Below are 14219 nucleotides of genomic sequence, written 5' to 3' on the forward strand. Positions count from 1 at the left end.
ACCCTATTAGGGCTGTGCAGGGAGATCTCAACACACTGCAGAGCTGAGCAATAGGCAGCTGCAGGAAGCTCAACAGGGGTGTGTGAGGAGCAAGAGGAGGCAGCAGGGAGACCTCATGGCCCTACGGCTTCTCATGTCCTGCAGCTCCTCGTGGCCCTACAGCCTCTCATGACCCTACTGCTCCTCATGACCCTATGGCCCCTCGTGGCTCTATAGCTCCTCATGTCCCTACAGCCCCCCATGGCCCTTCAGTTCCTCATGGCCATAAAGCTCCTTGTGGATATGTAAATTCCTCATGTCCTAAGCCTCCTGCATGCCCTACAGCTTCTCATGTCCTTCAACCCTTCATGGCACAACAGCTCCTTATGGCCTTGCAGCTCCTCATGGCCCTACAGGTTCTCAAGTCCTACAACCCTGCATGGATCTACAACTCCTCATGGCCCTGCAGCTCCTTCTGTCCCTAGAGCTCCTCATGGCCTTACAGCTTCTCATGTCCTACAACCCTTCATAGCTCTACATCTCCTCATGGCCCTACATCTCCTCATGGCCCTATAGCTCCTCATGACCCTACATATCCTTTTGGCCTTACATCTCCTCATGGCCCTATAGCTCCTCATGGCCCTATAGCTCCTCATGACCCTACATATCCTTTTGGCCCTACATCTCCTCATGCCCATATGGCTCCTCATGGCCCTATAGCTCCTCATGACCCTACATATTCTTTTGGCCTTACATCTCCTCATGGCCCTATAGCTCCTCATGGCCCTATAGCTCCTCATGACCCTACATATCCTTTTGGCCTTACATCTCCTCATGGCCCTATAGCTCCTCATGGCCCTATAGCTCCTCATGACCCTACATATCCTTTTGGCCCTACATCTCCTCATGGCCCTACAGCTTCTTGTGTCCCTACCGCTCCTCAGAACCCTACAGCCCCTCATCACCCTACAGCCCCTCATAGCCCTAAATCTCCCTCATGGTCCTGCAGCTCCCCATGGCAGCCTCAGTTCTACATCCATTAGGGAAGCATTATTTAGAAGCTGCTCCCCAGGGTTGGCGCCGTGGGCGCTTTCCTCTTCTGTGCACAAAACACCAGTTTTTCCCTCTGCCTATTTTCAGACTGTCTCAGCATGACAAACACAGAGCAAATGCCACGGCGTCTCCAGGAGCAAAGCGTGCATTCCAAGCCAGAAAGGTCTCTGCAAAAAGCAGAGGGGAGAGAGCAGACATCAAACGCCTCCAAGCACTGCACTCTGGGTGCAAACCATGAAAAATGGCCTCAAACCAACCTTGCTGGCAGTGCTGGTGGGTTTTTTTTTTTGGGGGGGGGTGGGGGGGGAGGATTTTGGGTGTCCCTTTTGGGAAAGCATTGTGACTTTGCACTGCCACACAAATGGGTGTGGAAGGATCTGGGGGTAGTTTTTGAAACCTCACGGCTCAGAAATACTCTGCTGCACCTCGAAGATTTACGCTCTTGTAATTTCTTGTGCTCGATGTAATGCCTGCTTGTTTTGTTTTGTTTCGCATGGAGCTCAGAGAAAGGTTTGGAGCAGAAAATGTATGATGTGAATACAACATCTTGTAAAAACGCAGCTGCATGACCCTCTAGATACTGCTATAATGCCATTGCTGCAGAGAACAAACAATATTAGCTGGAAGTGGTTTCTAGCTGTTAGGCAAAATGATTATATTGTCAAGTGTGATGAATGAGGGAAGCGGGGAAGGCTTGAGCATCCTATCTGTGCAGTTATTTTCCATAATGTTCTTCTGAATGCTTGCTTCTCTCTCCTGCCTGCCCTCGCTTATCCCTGGAGTGCATGCGGTGCTCAGTGACTGCCAGGAGGGCTCTGAGCCATTGGGGGAGGAAGAAGCTTGCCAGCCAGGATGGGGTGAGGATTCCCTCTGGGCTGAGCATCCCCGCAGTGCTGGGATCTGCAAAATGACTTCAGGGGAGCAGGGCGACCTTGTAGATACCAGAGAAGAGAGAAGAGCTGGTGCGTTAGGCAATGGTAATCTCCACACGTGATGATGGAGCAGCCAATGGAGGGTGATTGTATCATGGTTGTTTAGTTTTTATGATCATCCTTGAAGAATATTGAAATGCACAGAGAGCTGGGAGAAGAATATCGGCACAGTCTAGCCAGGGAGCGCCCATCCCTGGAGGTGTGTGAAAACCATAGAGATGTGGTACTTGGGGACGTGGTGGGACGGGTTGGGGTTGGACTTGGGGATCTGAGAGGGCTTTTCCAACCGTAGTGATTCTGTGATTCTATAAAGAATCGTGAGAGCAGTTGAAGATCTGGAGAATAGGTATTGTAGTGAGAGCCTCTGAGCACCCATCTAAGAGGTCTGATGATCTGGTTTGTGAGTTTATGTGGGTGACAGGGATCTGGTGCCAGACCCAAAAAAAGGGAAATGTGATCTTATGACTGGAAATGAGCAAAGAGGAAGTCGGGCATAGCTTCTCTGCAGTGACAGCAACAGAAAGGTCAACTGATTGGGTGCTGTGAAGGGTCTTTTGGCAACCTGGTCTGATACCAGGTCTGGAGGTTGGTGGGCTTGCCTGTGGCAGGGGGGTTGGAGCTTGATGATCATAGAATCATTTCATAGAATGATAGAATGGCCTGGGTTGCAAAGGAGCACAGTGCTCACCCAGCTCCAACCCCCTGCTGTGTGCAGGTCGCCAACCAGCAGCCCAGGCTGCCCAGAGCCACATCCAGCCTGGCCTTGAATGCCTGCAGGGATGGGGCATCCACAGCTTCCTTGGGCAACCTGTTCCACTGCCTCACCACCCTCTGCATGAAAAACTTCCTCCTCACATCCAACCCAAACCTCCCCTGGCTCAGATCTTTGGGGTCTCTTCCAACCCAAACCATTCCACAATTCTATGCTTCTGCCCAGAGGCAATGTTCAACTTCTTTGGGGGGGGGGGGTTCAACTTTATTTAGTGGTTTAGTTGCTGGGTGATAAAAACCAAAGGAGGAAAATATAAATATTGCATGCAAGTCTACTGGAAGCTTGACAGAAATAGGCTGCAGTATATTAACATAAGATATGCCACAGCTCATGGGACCCAAACGGGGCTCTAAAGGCAACAATCCCTTAATTAACCAGAGGAAGGACATAGTGACCAGCATGAGGTGTCTGCAATGTTGTAAATTTTATGCAAATTTTATGTTTAACAAGGGGGTCGAAATAGGGATGACAGTGTTGTGGACATGGAAGGGAATGTCTGCCCTGCAGGAGATGCACACCATGGTGATGGAGCAGGAGCTGCCCACCAGGAGCAGATGGGAGGCATTGAAATCATAGGGTCATTGAATCATCAAGGTTGGAGAAGATCTCCAAGATCCCCAAGCTGGAATTCCCACCGGGAAAAAGTCTCCAGTGGATGCATTGTTGCTGCATCTCTCCATGGTCAAAACATCTGCAAGGATGAAGAGGATGAAAGGGAAGAGGTGGGCAACACTTTGCATTTCTCCGAGGAGCTTTGCATGGAAAATGCACGCAGGGGAAGAGCTGAGCACTTTGCAGCACACAGCTCAGCCCCGATTGCCTCCAGCCTGCAATTAAGGTGATTTGAATTAAGGGATGATGACGGTGATGATGATTATGCCTGAATCTGTAGACAATGCAGTCTCCAGCTTTGGACACGAAGGGCAGGAGACGTCTCACCCAGCTTTGGGTGCTCTCCATAGAATCACAGAATCACAGAATGGCCTGGGTTGGGTGGGAGCTCAGAGATGATGAAGCTCCAACCCCCCACCACAGGCAGGGCCACCAACCTCCACATTTCATGGCTGCCCAGGGCCCCATCCGACCTGGCCTTGAACACCTCTCCATGCAGAGCTTGAATCTGCAGGGTCCCTTGGGGAAAAAGGGATATGTTGGGGTCACCACTCCTCTGCCCCATTCATTGAATCACAGGGTATGCCAAGTTGGAAGGGACCCATGAGGACCTCCTTGTCCAGTGGGAGATGAACTGTGCAATGGAAATGCCCATTTTTCTCAGGGAAAAAAACAACATTTCGAGGGCTTTGCTGTAAAACATGAAAGCATCGGGCTCTCTTTTGCTGGGATATTACCAGCTTTGCTGCCAAAAGCCATCCTGCTCTCTGCTCTCCATGCCTTTGTTACCTCTGGTTGTCTCCTTGCAGCTCATCGCGTTCCTCCGCAGCAGGACTGGGTTCCTGGTGCTGTTGCTGAAATTCAGACGAAAACATCAAATTTCTCCCCACTTCCAGGTTGTTTCTTGCAAACAAAGCAATTTTCAAACCTTTATTTTTGGCTGATCTAGGTCAGCACGGTGTCTCATGCTGCAGCAAGAAATGCTTTAGAGATTCAAGAAGTTCAAAGACATTGAAGAAACCCAAGCAGGATCAAGAATCCATCACTGACTTCACTTCATCTGCCCACAATTCGTGTCAGCTTTCAGCCCTTACGTTGCTATTTTACACAGCGTAGCTCTGTGCTTACATAACTCACATTAACCTGCACTGCATTTTGGATTTTCCAAGGAAGATAAGAAGGTGTGTGCCACAGTTTTCCATTTATTTCACACCTCCATCACTGGCTTGTAAGATTTCTGAGTTGGAAGGACTTCTTTTCCTCTCCGTATAAATACTCCTCGGTGGCTCATGAAGATTGGATGCAGAATAGGAAGCACTGCTTTGCCCAATCCCTGCTCGATATGCTTTATTTCTACAGCAAAATCAAACATTTTGGGAGCTTCCATCGCCTCCCATTTCAGCCACAAATTTCTCCTTCACCTTCACAGGCACAACATTCCTTTAGAATTTATCTATTCTCTAATAGCAGACAAATCAAAACCAAAATTCTGCTCAGAGGGAAAAAAAAAAAGCCAACAGCCACCCCTGTTTTCATTAGTCTGGTACTAACGAGAGGAGCAGTGAAGGTTAATTTGGTTTCTGTGCCTTTTCTTCGTTTCTTCATCCCAATTTAAGAGGACAGGAATGAAGCTCTGTTGGAAACGCGCTGTGCTTTACCTCAAGGAGCTGAATGATGGTTGGCCTCCTGCAATTTCCTAACATTATTAAATCTCTCCTAATTTTCAGATCGTTTTACCTTTCACCCAGAAAGCCATCTCCATAATCATATAGAGGAGATCCATTTAATATTACAAACAAATAGATGTTCTGCCCCGCTGAGATTTAAATACAATTGATATTTGCATCCTCTCCCCCCACCTGATCTGCTTTTTGTCCATTTCTCTTCCTCATTATTATTGGTGTTTTGTTGTTTTTTTCCTCCAAACTGGCAACCTTTGAGGATGTAATTTGGTCAAGCTGCGCCATAAAAAAAACAACAACAACCAAACCCTATAATGTATTGTATTGAATTAAAATCGCCCGCGGGTAATGTCCTTAAAATTAGCATTGATTTGAAGTTGTTGTTCAGACGCCGTATATCAAATTCTCATCTTTCTGAGACCGTTGACATAAATCACAATCGTATTTTTTCCATCCCGGACTCCACGAGGGAAAAAAGTAAATCAAGGTGAAGCACTTAATTAGGCTGAAAAAAATTATGATTGCGTTAACAGAATAATACCCACAATAACTCACTGGGGCTTTGGAGTCGGAACGCGGTCTTCCCTTCTTCTTAATGTCATCCCCAGGGATAAGTGAAAACCTGCAGGAAATCTTTGTGGAAGGATGTGAGCTCCCTTCCACTTGCAGTGATCCTCCTGATGGCCCCATTCTGGTTGACCCTACGCCAGAGATGGGAGTCACACAGCACTTCTTGCTGCGTGGAATCTGTGGTTCAATGGCATCGGGCCATTCTGCCAGGGTTTGGGGTTCCTCTATGGCTGCACAGGGAAACGCTGCTCTTGGGGTTGGGCCTGGGGACCTTGGAGGTCTTCTCCAACCTCAGTGGCTGTGTGGCTGTGTGGTTAAATGGGCATGGTGGGGATGGGCTGACGGTTGGACTTGGGGGTCTTTGAGGTCTTTTCCAACCTGAATGGGTCTACAGTTCTGTGATTCACGGCCCAAGTGAGGATGCAGGGCATGGCCAGGGATGTGCACAGGAGCAGCCAGCAGCTGCACGACCCAATGCAAGGCACAACCACAGAGCATCCCAACCGACATCTCTCTGGCTCCAGTTCTGCTCTCCAGCATTTTGAAGACAAATGAAGGATGGTGCGTGGGGCTGAGCTGGGCAGCATCTCTGAGCCCACGGGTGCTGTCCCTACAGAGCAGCCTCTGCTTCTTCATTGGACAGGAGCCCAGGACAGTGCTGTGTGTGCAGGGACGTCCAGGTACGTTGGCCAGCACGCCATGTCTGCATGGATGAGCACCTCTGCATCTCACAGCATCTTTCTTTTGGAGCACCTCTGCATCTCACAGCATCTTTCTTTTGGAGCACCTCTGCATCTCACAGCATCTTTCTTTTGGAGCACCTCTGCATCTCACAGCATCTTTCTTTTGGAGCACCTCTGCATCTCACAGCATCTTTCTTTTCAGAGCTGCACGTGGAAGCTCGCATTTCTCACCGAGTTAAGCTGTGGCAAATCTTTTTTGAGCACGGATAATAAGATCTAGATCCTCCCAGCAACACCAGCAGGGAATCCTCAAGTCTCTCAGCCTTTCTGGTTTTCTTTCAAAATGAGTCCCAAGGCACAAATCACTGTTACAGCAAAAGTAAGGTCTGCAGCACTAAAAGATACAATGGGAAGGAGATGTTGGTCGAGGGCACTGCAGAAAAATCCTTTGCATCTCTTAAAGAGCTGGAAAGTGACAGAGGCCAAGTGTTGTTGGGAGCCATGTGGGCTGGGAAATGCAGGCGCGGGGCAGGAGAAGACCTTCCCATTGGCTCTGTAGCAATTGAGGGGGAAATTCACACAGAAGGGCAATTCCTGAATTGAGCCCTTCCCAGTGAGAAACGTCCTTTTGCTCTGCGTTGACCATTCAGGTTCTGGTTGTGCCCCTGCAGGTTGTCCCCAAAGCCGTTCTGCTCCAGGGAGAATAACTCAAAGAAGAATACAGGTGGGGCCCAGCATCCTAGGGCTGAACCCTAAGCTTCAGCCACCTGAAAATGTGCTTCTGAAATCCTTCTTGGGAAATAAGCAATAAAATGCCTATTGCATGAAGGAAGAACTCCTTGCTGGATATAAACCATCTTGTCCATCACAATTCGAGTTTGAATTACAAACAGCTTCAGATGTAGCCCACTCTGTGTGATCCTGGGATTATCTCAGCTCTGCTCTTTCTCAGCTGGAAAAATGTCTTATGAGTCAACAACCCCTCCTGCAGGCCGGAGATTTTACTGAACTACCAATGATGGGAAACATCCACGCCATCAGGCCTAACAGCTGCTGCAGGTTTGAGTGTTGCAGGGACCTGAGCACACCAACAGCTGTTGGTAGCTGAGCTGCACCCCTGGGGAAGCTCATCTCACCCGGGAGCCTGGAGCAGCTGGAAGGGTTGCACCATGAGAACGCTGCGTGTGGAGCAATGGGAGCTGGCTCACATCAGTATCAAAGTCAGCAGTGTGAAATGCTGTCAGACAAATAACCAAACTGCAGAGTTGTTGAGGTTGGGAGGCACTTCTTGAGGTCACCTGGGCCGTGTTCCTTTGGGTGTTGAATATCTCCACAAATGCAGACTCCCTGCCCTCTCTGAGCAGTCCACGTGGCATTTGAATAGGGACAGATCTCTTTCCTTGCCTTCCATCCATCCATCCATCTCTCCCTCCCTCTATCCATCTCTCCCTCCCTCTATCCCTCTATCCCTCCCTCTATCCCTCTATCCCTCCATCTATCCCTCCCTCCTTCCCTCCCTCCCTCCCTCCCTCCTCCCTCCCTCCCTCCCTCCCTCCCTCCCTCCCTCCCTGCCTCCCTTTCTTCATCCCTCCATCCCTTCCTCCATCCCTCCATCCTTCCCTCCATCCATCCCTCCATCCAATCACAGAGCCATTTGACTTGGAAGGGACCCTTCAAGGCCACCTGGTCCCACTCCATGCAGTGCAGAGGGATGCCCACATCTCCATCAGTGCTCAGAGCCCCATCCAGTCTGACACTAAATCACATCTCCTCTGACCTGAATGAGTCTCCTTGGTACGGTGGTTCCTCTCCAACCCACTCCCACCTTCACACCCCTCAATCTAAAATATTTTTTGCAAATTTACCAAACCCACCAATCTGCAGAACAGCACTGCTGTCACTCCCACCCACCATCATCCTTCCCTGTCCCCTTGCACGCTCATCTCTGGCAATTTGGGTTTTGAGGTCACTTCTTCTGGTGCTAGAGAACCCACTGCCTGCTTTGGTCCCCACCCCACTCCGTGGGCACAAGCACAAATAGCAGCAACAATGAGCCACTGCCATGTTCAGCACAGTCATAGAATCATAGACTATCCCAATTTGGATGGGACCCCTAAGGATCATCGAGTCCAGCTCCACCAGCAAGACAAGAAACAGCTCTGCTCATCCTGAAGTACAACTTCTGCAGCAATTCCCCACTTGGATCTCTGGTTGCATCTCAGTGGGTGAGGTGCATCTGGGAGCTCTCTGTTAAGAACACTCCCCCTGAAGCTCCAGGGCAAATTGCACTTCTAAAGATGTTTGTTTGGAAACTCCATCTCTTACGCTAGGGTGGCAGTGCAAATTGGTCTCTGGATGATTGCAGCTCTTTGGGGCTTCATTGTGGTTTTTCATCATAATGGGGTGCCACGAGTGCTTGGGTTGCCCAAATTTCAGGTTGCCTGGGTGCCAGAGAGCCTCAGGGCTTAAGGATCTTAAACCTTTTCAAGTGGAGTTTTGCAGCTTTGCCATGTTAGGAAGCTCTGGGCAACGCGGTCTATGGGGAGAGGTTGAGCTTCAACAGAGCATGGAGACAAACTCAGCCATGGGTTTGAGCCCAGCACCGTGGTAATGAGCTTTTCCAAGGCCTGTTATCACCCAAACCCACACGATGGGCAGCGCAGTGGGATGGGTACATTGATTCTAATTAGGACTTGTTGGAAATATTTTCCTTTTTGCACGTGCTGGATGATCAGAGAGCCAGCAAATAATTCATTTCTATCCAACTTCCTTAAATCGACGCTTTCTGAAATGATGATCTGTCTCGTTTTTTGTTTTATTTTTCACTGAAAAAAAGAAGAACTATAAAGGAGCAGAAAAACCAACGAGTGGGGCAGGGCAAGGACAGGAGCTTTCTCTTGCCTTGCTTTGAACCAGCTTCCAGGTGTGGTGGGTGTCCCCAGGCCCTGCTGCTGTGTGTTGGGAAGCTGAGGGGGATTTCCTATAAAGCAAACCGATTTTGGAATAACAAACCCGATTATCCGGCTCCCAAGCGCCGGGATTCTTTGACTGCTCGCCGCGCTGCCGGAGCTCCATCCTTCCCTGCTCCCACACTGCCACCGCCCGGCTCGGCCTCGCTGCACAGCCAGCATGCTGCTCCCAGGACTCACTGCTCCACTCCTCTTCAGTAGCGGCAGAGGAGGTCGTCTGTTTGTCCGTCCATCTGCCCACTCGCCCATCCATCCACATGCTCCCTCCCTCCCTGCCAGCCTCCCTCCATCCATCCCTCCATCCATCCATCCATCCATCCATCCATCCATCCATCCATCCATCCATCCACCCGCTCATCTCTCCCTCCCTCCCTCCCTCCCTCCCCTCCCTCCCTCCCTCCCTCCCTCCCTCCCTCCCTCCCTCCCTCCCTCCCTCCCTCCCTCCCTCCCTCTATCCCTCTATCCCTTTCTTCATCCCTTCCTCCCTCCCTCCCTCCTTCCCTCCCTCCCTCTATCCATCCACCCATCCATCATCCCTCCCACCCACCCTCCCTCCCTGCCTCCCTCCCTCCCTCCCTCCCTCCTTCCCTCCCTCCCTCCCTCCCTTCCTCTCTCCCTCCCTCCCTCTATTCCTTCTCTCCCTCCATCCCTTCCTCCCTCCCTCCATCCATCCATCCATCCATCCATCCATCCATCCATCCATCCATCCACCCACCCACCCATCCATCATCCCTCCCTCCCTCCCTCCCTCCCTCCCTCCCTCCCTCGCTCCCTCCCTCCCTCCCTCCATTCCTCCCTCCCTCCATTCCTCCCTCCCTCTCTCCCTCCCTCCCTCCCTCCCTCCCTCCCTCCCTCCATCCATCCATCCATCCATCCATCCATCCATCCACCCACCCATCCATCATCCCTCCCTCCCTCCCTCCCTCCATACATCCCTCCCTCCCTCCCTCCCTCCATCCATCCATCTTGCCCCCGCTGGGTGGGAGCATGACTATCACAAGGATGTAATCCCATTTAGAAATCCCAGTTAGAAAATGTGACTGATGCAGCTTAATGGGAAGGTGCCACTGTGCCCAGGAGGTGTTTTCCTGATGTCGCTGCCACTGAGCTCAGCCCTTCCAGGGATTCTTCCATGGAGTTGTGAGAAGCGACAGTTCCTTCAAGCGCTGTGATTCCTGAGGGATGCTCTCTCTCAGTCCTGCCAATTTTTAACCCAAACTCTCCCAGATGGACTTCTCTTTCGTGACATTAAAATTATTTTTCAAACGACTTTGCCCAAATAAAGTAATTAATTGCTGGAATCCCAGTGATTTTTCCATTGTAGAAATCAATGAAAAATCTGTCTCACTCCTTCCATAGAATCACAGAATCACAGAACCACAAAAAGGCCTGGGTTGCAAAGGAGCACAGTGCTCACCCAGCTCCAACCCCCTGCTGTGTGCAGGTCGCCAACCAGCAGCCCAGGCTGCCCAGAGCCACATCCAGCCTGGCCTTGAATGCCTGCAGGGATGGGGCATCCACAGCCTCCTTCAGTCTGAGCTTGATGGGATTATATTTCAATTGAGAGGTGATGGTAAACATCTCCAAAAAATTCACTGGGGAGAAAAATGAGGATATTGGTGAAAATAGAGAGAATGCAGAACTCTGTTGCGTTTACAGTAATTTATTTAGCCTGCTCGAGTGAAGACAAAATGTTTTCTAATTCAGATAACTCTGAGGGCTGATAAAGGAACAGTTCTGAGGGTTTCAGTATAAATCCATGTTCAGCCTCATTTCAATAACAACTGCAAATTACCAGTGCTTCCCAGAAGCAGGAACTCTTCCCATTATTAAGCACCCAGCAGTGCCCACGTGGATCTCTGCCTCAGTGACTAATTGCTTTTCAGTAAAATCCTCCTCCTTAGGAGAAACCCTCTCTGCACAGCACTGCTGTTGGCATTCAGGTCATTAGAAACAATTAAGGCTCATTTTGAGCCTGCATGAGGGGAAGGCTTTGCGGAATGGTGAGGATGGGTTGACATGGGACTTGATGATCTCGGAAGCTCAACGACTCAGTGACTCAATGACTCAATGATCCAATGATTCAATGATTCGATGATTCGATGGCTCAATGATTCCATGACTCAGTAATTCTATGATTCAATGAATCAATAATTCGGTGATTTGATGATTCGATCAATCAAAGATTCAGTGATTCAATGAATCAATGATGAAATGATTCGGTGATTTTCTGATTCAGTGGTTTGATGATTCAACGATTCTCATATTCTCGTATTTTCTGATTCGATGATTTGATGATTTGATGATCCAATGATCCCATGATTCAATAATTCTAGGATTCAATGAATCAATAATTCAATGATTTGATGATTCCATGATTCAATAATTCTTTGATTCAGTGATTCTCTGATTCTCAGATTCTGTGATGCAGTGGTTCAGTGATTCTATGATTCAGTGATTCTATAATTGAGTGGTTCAATGATTCCACAAATCTCAAATTCAATGATTCTTTGATTTGGTGATTCAATGATCCAACAATTCTTTGATTTGATGATTCAATGATTCAACAGTTCCTTGATTTAACGATTCAGTGATTCTGTAAATGGTTGTCCAACCTGTTGGCTTGCCTGGGCCCCACCAGTTGAAGAGGAATTGCCTTGGGCTGCATGTAAAATACATATATTCTCACACTGCACGCCTCGTGCTTCATTTGTTATTAGCAGGCAATACTTTATTTGTCTCCACTGGTTATTTTCCAGCAATTTTGTATTTCATAGAATCATCGAATCACCAAAGTTGGAAAAGACCTCCAAGATCATCCAGCCCAACCATCCATCTATCACCAACAGTTCTCACCAACCCACGTCCCTCAACACAACATCTGAACGTTCCTTGAACACCTCTGGGGTCGGTGACTCCACCGCCTCCCTGGGCAGCCCATTCCAGCACCCCTTTTGAGATGACAAAGCTGGGCTAACACGAGAACTCTCCCACTCAACACCACACCTGGTTGGAGCAGCGAAGCATCGTGATTTCCAAGCTGCTTTCTCGCTGAATCACAAAGCTGTTGGTCTCTCTCCATAAATCTCAGCCTCTCCAACACGGCACCCCACGGAGCAGAGTGCATCATAGGCTCTGAACGCTCCAAGAAGTGCGTCTTGTGCCACGACACAGCACGCAAATGCTCTCAGCTCGGTGTTAATCCCCAGCTGGGCCACTCCTTCTGCATTATTCACCAAAGCATTTCTCCTCTTTTGAAAGACTTCCCCAGACCGAAGGCATCGCTCATGGCAACGCAGTCCCCAAGCAGCCACAGACAGAAGTTACACCCAGGGGGTGTTTCCCAAGAACAGAAATTGCACTTTTCCCTTTTCTCTGGCTTTCCTCCTCCTTTCCCTTTGCATTTCCCTCCGCGCCCTTTCCCTGCTATTGCTACGGGTGTTGAAACTGCTCTGTCACAATTTGTGTTCTGTAGCACCACTCATTCATAATAATTCCAATTGCAGTCCAACAGACGCTTGGAAATTTCCCTCTGCTGCAATAGAAGAATGTGAGGATGGATTTAATCATCTGGTGATGAGGACTCTGCCACTGCATTGCACGGCCCCGAGATTCCTGTTTCTTTAGGACAGGAAGGAAAGACCTTTGCTCAAGGGGCAGGAAAGGGACTCTTTGGTCTTCGGAAGCAATGAAAGGGGTTTGGGCCGACATCTGTGCTGCAGATGCTGACACCTCCTTGCATCCTATGCGGGCGTTGCGGTGGGGACACAACGCACGATCCGAGCAGCTGCAGTGAGCGATGGGGAATCGGAGCCAATAGATGGTGCTCTTCCTTCGTGCGAGGTGGGGCTGACCGATGGGCTCGAGGACTCCCTGCAGATTTGGATGCGTCTCGTTGCTAATGCTGGGCCATTGCCTCCCCCGTGGATCCCAAAGCCCCAAATTGAGCCCCCAAACCATCACGGTGTGTGGGTCCTGGGGAGCTTCGAGCCTGCGGGAGCAGATGGAGTTCATTTTCTCTGCAGTGCATTATCTGCATGATGCAGCCCTGCCTGGAGGATGGCTCAGGTTCGCTTGGGCAAAGATTTGCCCGTCCCTTGCTGAGTACTTAATTACTGCTTAATGAGCTTGTGCAGATACTGCCTGTTTTGGGGACATCCAGTGTCCATTGCTCCCCATTTTCCATGGCCAATTGGATCCCAGGAGGAAAGCTGGCTGCACATCTGCTATGGGAAGCATCCCCTTTGGGGTTTCCATCTCTTGGTTTTGGGGATGGGAAGAAAACGGGTTCCCTACTTCGGCTGAGCAGCAGCAGAAAAAGGGATGGCTGCATCCTGCAGAGCTCTGGTGCTGCTGGGAGCCCAGGAAGGGGCCGGGAAGGACTTTCTTGGAGCACACCAGTGCAGCAATCCCAGCTCCAGCTGCACGCAGATGACTTTTAGGAAGGCTGAAAGGTGCACTTGCAAAAGTGCACACAGGATGACGGTGCACAACACCCACTGGTGGTGTTTTGTGGCATGCAGTACCAACAGGATCACCTCTCTGGGTCGTCAAGCAAAGCAATAAATCTTTTGACATCCACTGTTCAGATGGGCCATCCTCCAGATTTAAGCAAGGAGGAGAGATGCCCTGTGCCCACCTACCACCATCCCAACCCAGTGGGATCCAAAGGGAAAAACCCCTTTGCGGTGTTAAACTCAGGAAAATATTATAAATAAATGTTAGGAGGGATGGAACCTTGTGCAAAGGGGAATGGAGAAAGGGGAAAAAGCAAAGCCCAGCATGCTTTCCACCAGGACCGTGCACATGGCTTGCAAAGCCCCCTGTCAGCACAACACAGGGGCAGAACTCTGACGTTTGTTTTTGTTTGTTTGTTTTTGTTTTTTTATTTTTTTGTTTGTTTGTTTCTTTTTCTTCTTTCTTTCTTTCTTTCTTTTTTTTTTTTGGATTACAGCTCAGGAAAGAAA

The sequence above is a fragment of the Meleagris gallopavo genome, chromosome 1 (assembly GCF_905368555.1).
Source record: "Meleagris gallopavo chromosome 1, MGAL_WU_HG_1.1, whole genome shotgun sequence".
Lineage (NCBI taxonomy): Eukaryota > Metazoa > Chordata > Aves > Galliformes > Phasianidae > Meleagris > Meleagris gallopavo.